We start from the raw sequence: 9,525 nt of genomic DNA on the forward strand, positions 1-9,525 counted from the left end.
GCTGCAGGTCAGCCTTTCCACATACACACCTGGCTTTAAAGTTCACCGTGCTGGTAGCATACCTATCTACTGCCAAGTCCTGAAGGGGACGGGGAGAATATTTACTTCTGCTACACTGGCAGAGATCTCATGTGAAACAGACTGTGGGAGGTGGAAGGGGTTTGAATGCTGTCCGGCAGTATTATGTATGTCAGCTATATTACAAGGGATCACATTGTCCCTGGAGCAACTTGGGGTTAAGTGCCTTGCTCAAGGGCATAACAGTGAAAGCCGGGAATTGAACTGACAACTTTCAGGCTACTGCACCCTAGCCCAGCTCCTTAACCACTACACAACCACTGCCCACTAGAAAAAGACTAGTGCCAGGTGGTAATATGGGTACAGTGTCAGGACCGCACACTGCAATCTCCCAGAAGAACTAAATTTATTGAGTTAAAAACATAGTGGGTCGAACCCAGGTGGGTCGAAACGTTGCGTTATGTGTTATGATTGCAGTGTGCGGACAACTACTCTTCTTTCCTTGATAAGCTTTTTTGTCCTGCACCTGGCCTCAGTGAGGTGGGATGTGCATACAACCACTTTGAAAAGGACTACAGTGTTAGGACCACCTTGCCTACGATATGCCGCAGCCTCTTCTAAGTGTCTCCTAGCACTAGCATAGACAGAAGTCTGATACTCTTGATGTTGCACCACCCAATCAGTCGGTGTCATGTTGAAATGTTCACATTGACCATTCCCCTCTGGATGATAAGTGGTGGTTCTAGTCTTTGTTATGATGTACAGTAGGTGTCACACAGGAGCTTTAACAGCTCCCCCTCAAAGCTGCGCCCCTGATCAGAGTGGACTATCCTTGGCACGCCATACACATAGAACCATCTCTGTTAGAATCTTAGCTACGATGGAAGCTCTCTGATCAGGGGTGGGGAAGGCCTGGGTAAACTTTGAGAAAACATTTGTGACTACCAGAACATTCTCTTGTCCTGTGCTAGCCCAATCCAAAAGAGTAAAGTCAATGGAGATTATCTACAAAGGCTTAGTGGCTAACATATTTCCCAAGAAGGTTCTGGCTTGGGTTGTCTTGCTTTAGCAACCACACAGTGCTCACTCAGAACGCCACTTTTGCACCTCATGCCACATCTGGGGCCAGTAGCACCTCTGTCATATCAAATCTGTGGTCCTGTCCACCCCCAGATGGCCGTGGTTGTTGTGTAGGCTAGTGAGCACTTCGACTCCAAACACCTTTAGCAGTAAAAGCTGCAGCACTGGATCCCTGGAAGGAGGAGCCTGGATCGCTCGGTACAAGGTCCCATCCACTTCCTGCATCTGGGACCACTGCTTTATCAACTGCGGACTTCCCTTGGTTCACTCCACTTGTCTTAACGGGTATGTGGTCGTCCCTGTCACCAAAACCACAGGTATCTGGAAATACAGGGATCAGTCCCTTGCAGGACTTTCAGGCCTCTTTTAGTTCGACCAGGGATGGTGTCCACCATACAAGATTCTGTCATCCATACCACCAACCATAGGTGCACTCGAGGCTTGCATGTTGGCTATGGCAAGCGACATAGGGACGTCCAGGCCGTGTTACACAGATGGCAAAGTGTTAGTGGGGCTTGTGGGAAGCCTAGAAAGGGTATCGGCATTGCGATTAGCTGTCCGGGGACGATATTTGATGTTGTAATAAAGAGGGCAAGCTGAGAAACCCAACAATGTTTCAGAGCGCCCAGTTTCGCTGACTGCAGGTATTGGAAGGGATTGTTGTCATTGTACACGGTGAACGTGTTGCCCAGGAGATACCTGCCGTTTTTTTCCGTGATTGCCCACTTGACTGCAAGGAGTTTGAGTTTCATGGCACTATAATTTGACATGTTCCTAAGATAAAGGGACGACTGAAATCGGCATAACCTAGGACTGGCGCTTGAACAAGCCATTATTTTAAGGCTCTGAATCCAGAAAAAGTTCTGAAGGCAAACCTGAACGTGACTACATTGAATGTTAACTATCCAATATTCAGATGTCTGTAATTTAAATGTATGCAAATTAGTGCATAATTAATGAGTTATTGTTAAATTACATCCATAAACATATATTTTCAGAAAACTTGTAATGCAAAAAAATATTGCCTTTACATAAATAATCAACTAGTAAAGTTTCATAAGAATATAAAGGAGTTACATTTTTTACCCTATTCACCCGTTCTATGTTGCCTATGGAGGCCAGTTTTAGGCCGCAAATGCTAATTAGCAGGTTTAAAACTATAAAAAATCAGCTAAGTAAATATGATATTCAGAATCAGCACCCAAAAATTAGGCAGAATACCCTCTTTACCAGTGTTTTCTCACATTTGACCCCCAAGTGATAGTAGTCCCAGTCTTAATTATGCATTATATAAATGATGATGTCATCTAAGTGTGAAAATGGATCGTGAAAATTTGAAGACAAAAAAAATCTTCTTCCTTAGACTCAATACTAGCAAAATATGCAAAAAAAACAATTTTTACAAGAAAATCCAGCGGAATTACACAAGACACCGTACTAGTGGTGGTGGCCCACTATGAATGATTCATTTCTGGATTTACAAAAAAACAAACCAATCAACCAACAATGAGCTCTGAAGCAGCCAATCCATTCAAACAAGAAGTCAGCAAATCGTAGCTTGATCCACGGGAGACTTGGGGCGAGTTGTGCCTCAGAAGTGTCCGAGACCGTCGGACGCCGTTCGCGGCGAGCCCAGGACAGTAAGGACAACTATTAACTTGTAGCACTGTGTAAGTTTGTGCTGTCTGTCTGGATCCCTGCTATAATTATGACCGCCGCGCAGCGAAGCGGCGGTCATATAGGTTTAGTCAGATTTTTTTTTAATTTAATTTTTTTTATTTTTCGCATGTCCAAATTTCCGTCAATGATTCCCGGGACACTGAAAGACCGGGGTAGACGACACTTGGTGGGCATGTAACCCCATATGGATAGCATGGAACCATCATTTTTCGTTTTGATCTGTAGCCCCCCCGCTGGACTGCACCCCCCGAAAGGAGGGTAGGGCAGACACAGTTTTCTGTGAATATCTCGAGAACCGTAAGGTTTAGGAGGACCATTTTTTTTTTGTATGTTGATCTCAAGGGGCCATGTCAACCCATTCCATAACCACTCATTTCATGTATAGCGCCACCTAGTTAAACACAAAAAAGTAAAAATGAGGTGTTGTAATCGCAGGTATCTGTGACCTAACTTAGTCAGAACTGCACGAAATTGGAAGTGTAGGATCATTATGACACCCTCTGAATGCACGCCAAGTTTCGTGGAATTCCGTTCATGGGGGGCCACACAATAAATTAATTTATGTTACTATACACCAACTGGCCTGTAGGTGGCCGGAGACAGTTTTCTGTGAATATCTCGAGAACCGTAGGGCCTAGGAGGTCCACCTTTTTTTTGTATGTTGATCTCAAGGGGCCATGTCAACCCATCCCATTACCACTTATTTCATGTATAGCGCCACCTAGTTAAAAAATTAAAAAGCAAAAAATTAGGTGTTTTCATCACAATATCTCTGGCTGACATGGTCAAAACTGCACGAAATTGAAAGTGTAGGATCATTATGACACCCTCCGAATGCATGCCAAGTTTTGTGTACTTTCGTTCATGGGGGGCCTTACAATAAAACAATTTACGTGTACATTTAGTGACGTACACCAACAAGGATTCCCGGGACACTGAAAGACCGGGGTACACAAAACTTGGTGGGCATGTACCCCCACATGGATAGCATGGAACCGTCATTTTTCGTTTTGATCTGTAGCCCCCCCGCTGGACTGGACCCCCCGAAAGGAGGGTAGGCCAGACACAGTTCTCTGTGAATATCTTGAGAACTGTAGGGCCTAGGATGACCATTTTTTTCCGTATATTTGCCTCCAGGGGTCATGTTAACCCATTTCATGTGCGCACATGTGCACAAACAGATACACACACACACACACACACACAGTAATAATACGTATGACACATACTCACACAGTAGACATATGTACGCTTCCATGCACAGACACATACGCAGGCACACACACAAGCACGCACACACACACACACTCACACACACACACACCCACACACATAACATAAACATAACACAAACAATCAAGAATTTCTCAGAATTATGAACAGGCAAGATGGAGGTGGGGTTGTATAAAATGAATTTTACATGTGAAATCTAGAGCCCGACCGATTTATCGGCGAGCCGATATTATCGGCTGATAATAGGCATTTTCCAAACTATCGGTATCGGCATTTATAATGGCCGATAAATGACTATTTTAAAAATAAAATAAAAACGGACGAAACACCCTTCAAACATGTCATGAGTGTTGGCGTTGTATAGTTTTTCCACCAGAGGGCACTCTACACCGTCCCTGCTGGCAACACTCGTTTATAACGCGCCACACATCCTGCAACCTGCTGATCCAGCCAGAGTCGGGCAGAGAGAACCAGTTATCCGCGAGTGAGATCATCAGTTAAGTGTGTTCATGGTGATTTGGTATAACAATTGAAAAGAACACCCCCATCAGTTCTCTTAACTCAAGTAAGCATGACAAAATTCGTGAAAACAATGTCCAGTTTTGCTGCTGTTAAATAAGCCGAGTGAAGCGGAATTAGCTAACGTTAGTAATTAAGTTACGTTGTTACAGTGTAGTTGACTGTCTGTCCTTTTAACTTTTGACAATGTGACTGAATATGACTGTATTTCTTTAATAGCGTGACAGTTATAGCAGTGAGACGTATCATCTCTCCCCGGCCTGTTATTTTGAAAGCGTATGTTTTACAATTTGCAGTATGACGTTATCCATTGCTAAATTATGGCTCATCATAGACTAGCTAACCACAAAGCTAGCTAATGCCATGAATATCAGTGGAAGACCGCTAACGTTAACATTAATGAGCTTGGAAACCACAACGAACTTATTCTGCCTATTAAAGTAATGATTACTGTATTTATAACTAGTATATCTGTAGTTACAGTCCCTGCATTGTAAAATGTAAGTTAGACGTGCGAGGAGTGAACATTTAGACATAGAGAAAAAGTATCAAACGTAGCTTGTGCATAAAAGTTAGCTTTTCTTTTAAACGTGTGTGAAATCCAATGACGCTGTGTGCGTTTCAGACCGTCGTTCAGCCGCAGCATTAACAAGTTACATAATGGATTTAGATCACTAAATAGTAGGTTTTAGAAGGCAGGCAGCAACTGATGATTGAAAATGGTTTGATGTAGCTTGATGGAAATCATTTTAAAAGTGCAGGTAAAGGGATAAGCAAGCTGACATTGTAATTATAAGGTAGCTTATAAGGCAATAGGGACTAATTATTACACACGCAAACATTTAGGAGTGACCTTTATCTTGTTTAATGATAATACAAATGATGATGATAGTAATAATGTCGTCATTATTTTTTGTAATTAAGTCTTAGTTCAAAGTTATATTTATGAAGCTTACCAAGTCTTTTAATACTGGTAACTTTGATTTGGTTGTTGTTGTTATTGTGTTTTTGTTCAAAAGAGTTTCTATTTTTATACATTTTATTTATCAGAACTTTAATATATTTCGATGTTCCACTGTGACAATATTATTTAAAAATAAACAAGTTTGTTTTTAAAATGCATTATCATATTATTTTAGTCAATACTCATAAATAACTACAAATAACTAATGTTAGGGAAATCTGTTAATGTTTTGTTTCGCGTTTCTGAAAAAAAAAAATATATATCGGCCGATATATCGGAATATCGGGTTTTTAAATCAACAAATATTTGTATCGGTATCAGCCTTCAAAATCCTTTATCGGTCGGGCTCTAGTGAAATCTATGAACTAATCATGTTTTGGTACTTGTTGTCTAGCAGATACCAGTGAGAATTGAGTGTGGATAATGCAATTTAGTGAGACAGTTAGAATCATATAGGCCTTTCAGCGTGATTTCTTTTTGTGGAAAAAATGTGCTGGACTGGGCGGCGGTCATATTTTGTACCGCTCCGCGGTACATCTAGTTAATGTTGTTTTGGTCCCCAACGAAAGTTTACGCACATCATAAAAATACGCTCGTGACCAAAAACAGATTATTTGACAAAAGCTGTTAAAATACCTCTCCTTGTAGTATAGTGCCTTTAAAGCATTGTTTCCCAACCTTGGAGTCGGGACCCCATGTGGATATAGCCCATAAGTTAGATCTGGTCAAACTATTTATTTATGCAAGAGGCGTTCCTTGAGTGCTGATATCCCAGGACATCCCCACTTGGCCTATTAACTTCTACCTGCTAATTATCACTCCCTTGTATAAGATATTCCCACAGCTGTGAAGACCAGCGACTTACAGCCAAATCACAGCCACGGGGATATCCTTTACCAATGCCACTTTCACTAGTGGCATATAGCTTAAACATTTCTATACTGTTATAACATTTCATATTTTATATCATACCAGGAAAGACAAAGTTGGCAGCCTGAGAAACTCCTCTGTCGTCACTGAAAATGCAGGTGTAGTTGTTACCGGTGGAGATGGTGACATTCAATTGGCTGTTGATGTGAATAAGCTACTCTGAGGTAATGCTGGTTTTGAGCTTGGCCTGGTCAGTTAAGTTCTTGCCACTTCCATCTGTCCAGGTGAAATGACCTAGTGGATACCCTTCAGCCTCACAGCGAAGGGTGTATACCCCGCCACCCATGGAGACATTGCTTTTCTGGACTGGGTTCCATGGGGCTGTAGAAAGTGGGAGAACACACAGCAAGCAGTGAATTAAAGTCCAAGATGGTTTCAAAAGCAGCTAATTCTATTGTAATCCAGTCCTGCTGATTCTATGACACGTCTTGTGCAGGTGCAGGTTTGTTTGAATGTCTGTATGTCGGCAAGAATCTTGAATGTCTTCTCCAACCTAAAAAAAAAATAATTCGTAATTTAGTGATGCCAAATGAACCTCTAGCTTTCCAGCCCATTGATTGGCCAAATTACCTGAAGCCTCATTGGTACAGTGATGGCCTTTCTGAACAGCAACGCTATCAACACAACTGTACTGAAAAAGGTTCGTGAGTTTTTCAAACCGGAGCCCAATGGGCTGTCTCCTGTTATTTTATTTATTTATGTATGTATTTGGCCGATGCTTTTATACAAAGCGACTTATATGTCAACTATTACAAGGGCCAGTTTCCCTGGAGCAACTTAGGGTAAAGTGCCATGCTCAAGGGCACAAGGGTGGCAGCCAGGAATCCCATGATCCGTGGGAACCCTGTAAAACCAATATCAACTCAGTCAACTATGCATTGTGGATCAAACAATCAGTAAACTACAATAACTCGCCTCCTGTTTGGGGCTTGTGTCTGACCCACACACATTATAGCTGCTTTCAGACATCAAGCTTTCAGATATCAAGTGTATCAAGCGTCACACATATCCCAACATTTGGAACTCCAAACTTAGGCGGCTCTTACACTACTCCCCTCATAGTAATTCAGACGGACATTATCTAAATAAGCCCGTGTCTGAAGAAGCGAAGAACATGCAAAGATTCTGTTCATGTGCGTGTTCAACCACATTTAACCTGTTCAAGATTCTGTTAATGTGTGTCAGTGTCATTCACACATAATGTCCACATGTAAGCATCATATCTGAATCACCAGATGGGTCGGACATCAGTTTGACTCAGACTACATACTGTAAGTCTCATTGATTAGTTTCTCAAAGCATTACCACTACACTGTCCTATAAAAGGTTGCAAAAGTATTGTGTAGAGATATACATAACTAACCTCGAACTTTTAAATGACACAGCCCCTCATCTCTGTAGGGAGGCATCGATGCATATCACTTGTATGCTCCAGTGTCTTGGATGCTGACGTTGTCCATCTTTAGAGCAACAACCTTATTTGGAAAACCGTTCTGCAGTAGCTGAACTCTTCCAACGAAGTTTGGGAATACTTTAAGTCCATTTTCATCCAAACGAATAATGTCCACTGAAGATTCTTAATTTTTCTGGATGTGCACAAATAAATTACTTTCGGGGTCCAACTTAAATGGCATTTTCCAGAACAAAATTACATTATCATGGAGTGCTGCATCAAATGTGTTGTTGGCATCAGATGAAAAGACTGAAAAAAAATAAATAAACATAATTGGTAAGGGACTATGACCACGCAAATTTCACATGACTCCGATGTAACCTACTAAAGTGGAAAATAATTAAAATATTGCATTCTTACATTGTAGAGAGGCCTGTATGAAGCAGAGGACTATTATTTTTTTTTGCATCTCTCCCATTCAGTGAAATGCATGAGGTCAAGATAAAGTTCACCAAATCTGTAAAGGCAAACAAAAGAACATTACAGGTGCCGCAGAATCAAAAAATAAAAGCTTCACTGTTTTTCAGCCCTCTTCCATGGATGTTCACACTTCATAAACCCAACTTCGAACAGCCAACCTGACTTTTTATGTATCAGCACAATGCTACAGTAACCTCTAAATATTGCAATAAGACGGGCGTTTACCAAACATGCCAAAGCTTTTCATTCTTAGCACTATCACCAGGGTTGGGTAGTAACGGATTACATGTAATCTGGATTACGTAATCAGATTACAAAAATCAAGTAACTATAATCAGCCCAGATTACAATTAAAAAAATGGTGTAAGTAATCAGATTACAGTTACATTGTTGGGGATTACCTGATTACATTTTATCATGCAAATAATGCAACTTTTTTAGGATAGCTTAGCTATCTTTTAATTTGACAAGCAGTTCATTCGGATATTCACTTTTTAGACTTTTTTAAGATATAGTTAAGAACAAAATTATTCATACCCCTGGCAAATATTGATTTTCTCTTGACCAATATGTTTGTTCTTAATTAAAATGACACCTGCTCATACCAAAATGTTGCAAGACAATGTGGAAAAAACATGGAATCAAAAAAAATGTTTTTATCTTTTTTAACATTTTTATTAAAAATTGCGTGTTAAAAATTATTCATACCCTTTTTAAACAATCACTGGAAACATCTTTATTTACCACCACAGCTCTCAAAATGGTTCATATAATACCCACTAAGCCTCTGGTTAGGGCTTCGGCCTTTGGGCTTGCCGGTTCGACAATAATTCACGGATTGGGATAAATGCAGAGACCAAATGACCCTCACGCGATCAAAAGATATACTTACTTACTAACTTACATACTATTGGGGCAGGTCTCTCGGCACACTGCCTGATCTTTTCCTCCTAGCCTCTTGTTTTAGTGTTAACGTTTACTTTGAGAAAGTCACCAGGTCCCCCTGGTTGAAAAACATCCCAAAATAATAATTTTCTCACCCCCACAATTGAAATGGACATGGTGTCATTTGGGTTTAATGCTTCCCTTTTTATGCCAATCTCAGGCCATGTCCCTGGGTCAAAAAAATCCAACGAAAGCTAAATTATTTGTCCAGGTGTGCCCTTATAAAGATTAAGCTGAGTTGTGCATGTTTGGAGAAGAGTGGAGAAAAATAGAATGAGAATTC

Source organism: Alosa pseudoharengus, unplaced genomic scaffold (assembly GCF_046254945.1).
Source record: "Alosa pseudoharengus isolate Yale_2024_CS ecotype anadromous, Long Island Sound unplaced genomic scaffold, YU_APseudo_1.1 YU_APseudo_1.1_scf_21, whole genome shotgun sequence".
Classification (NCBI taxonomy): domain Eukaryota; kingdom Metazoa; phylum Chordata; class Actinopteri; order Clupeiformes; family Clupeidae; genus Alosa; species Alosa pseudoharengus.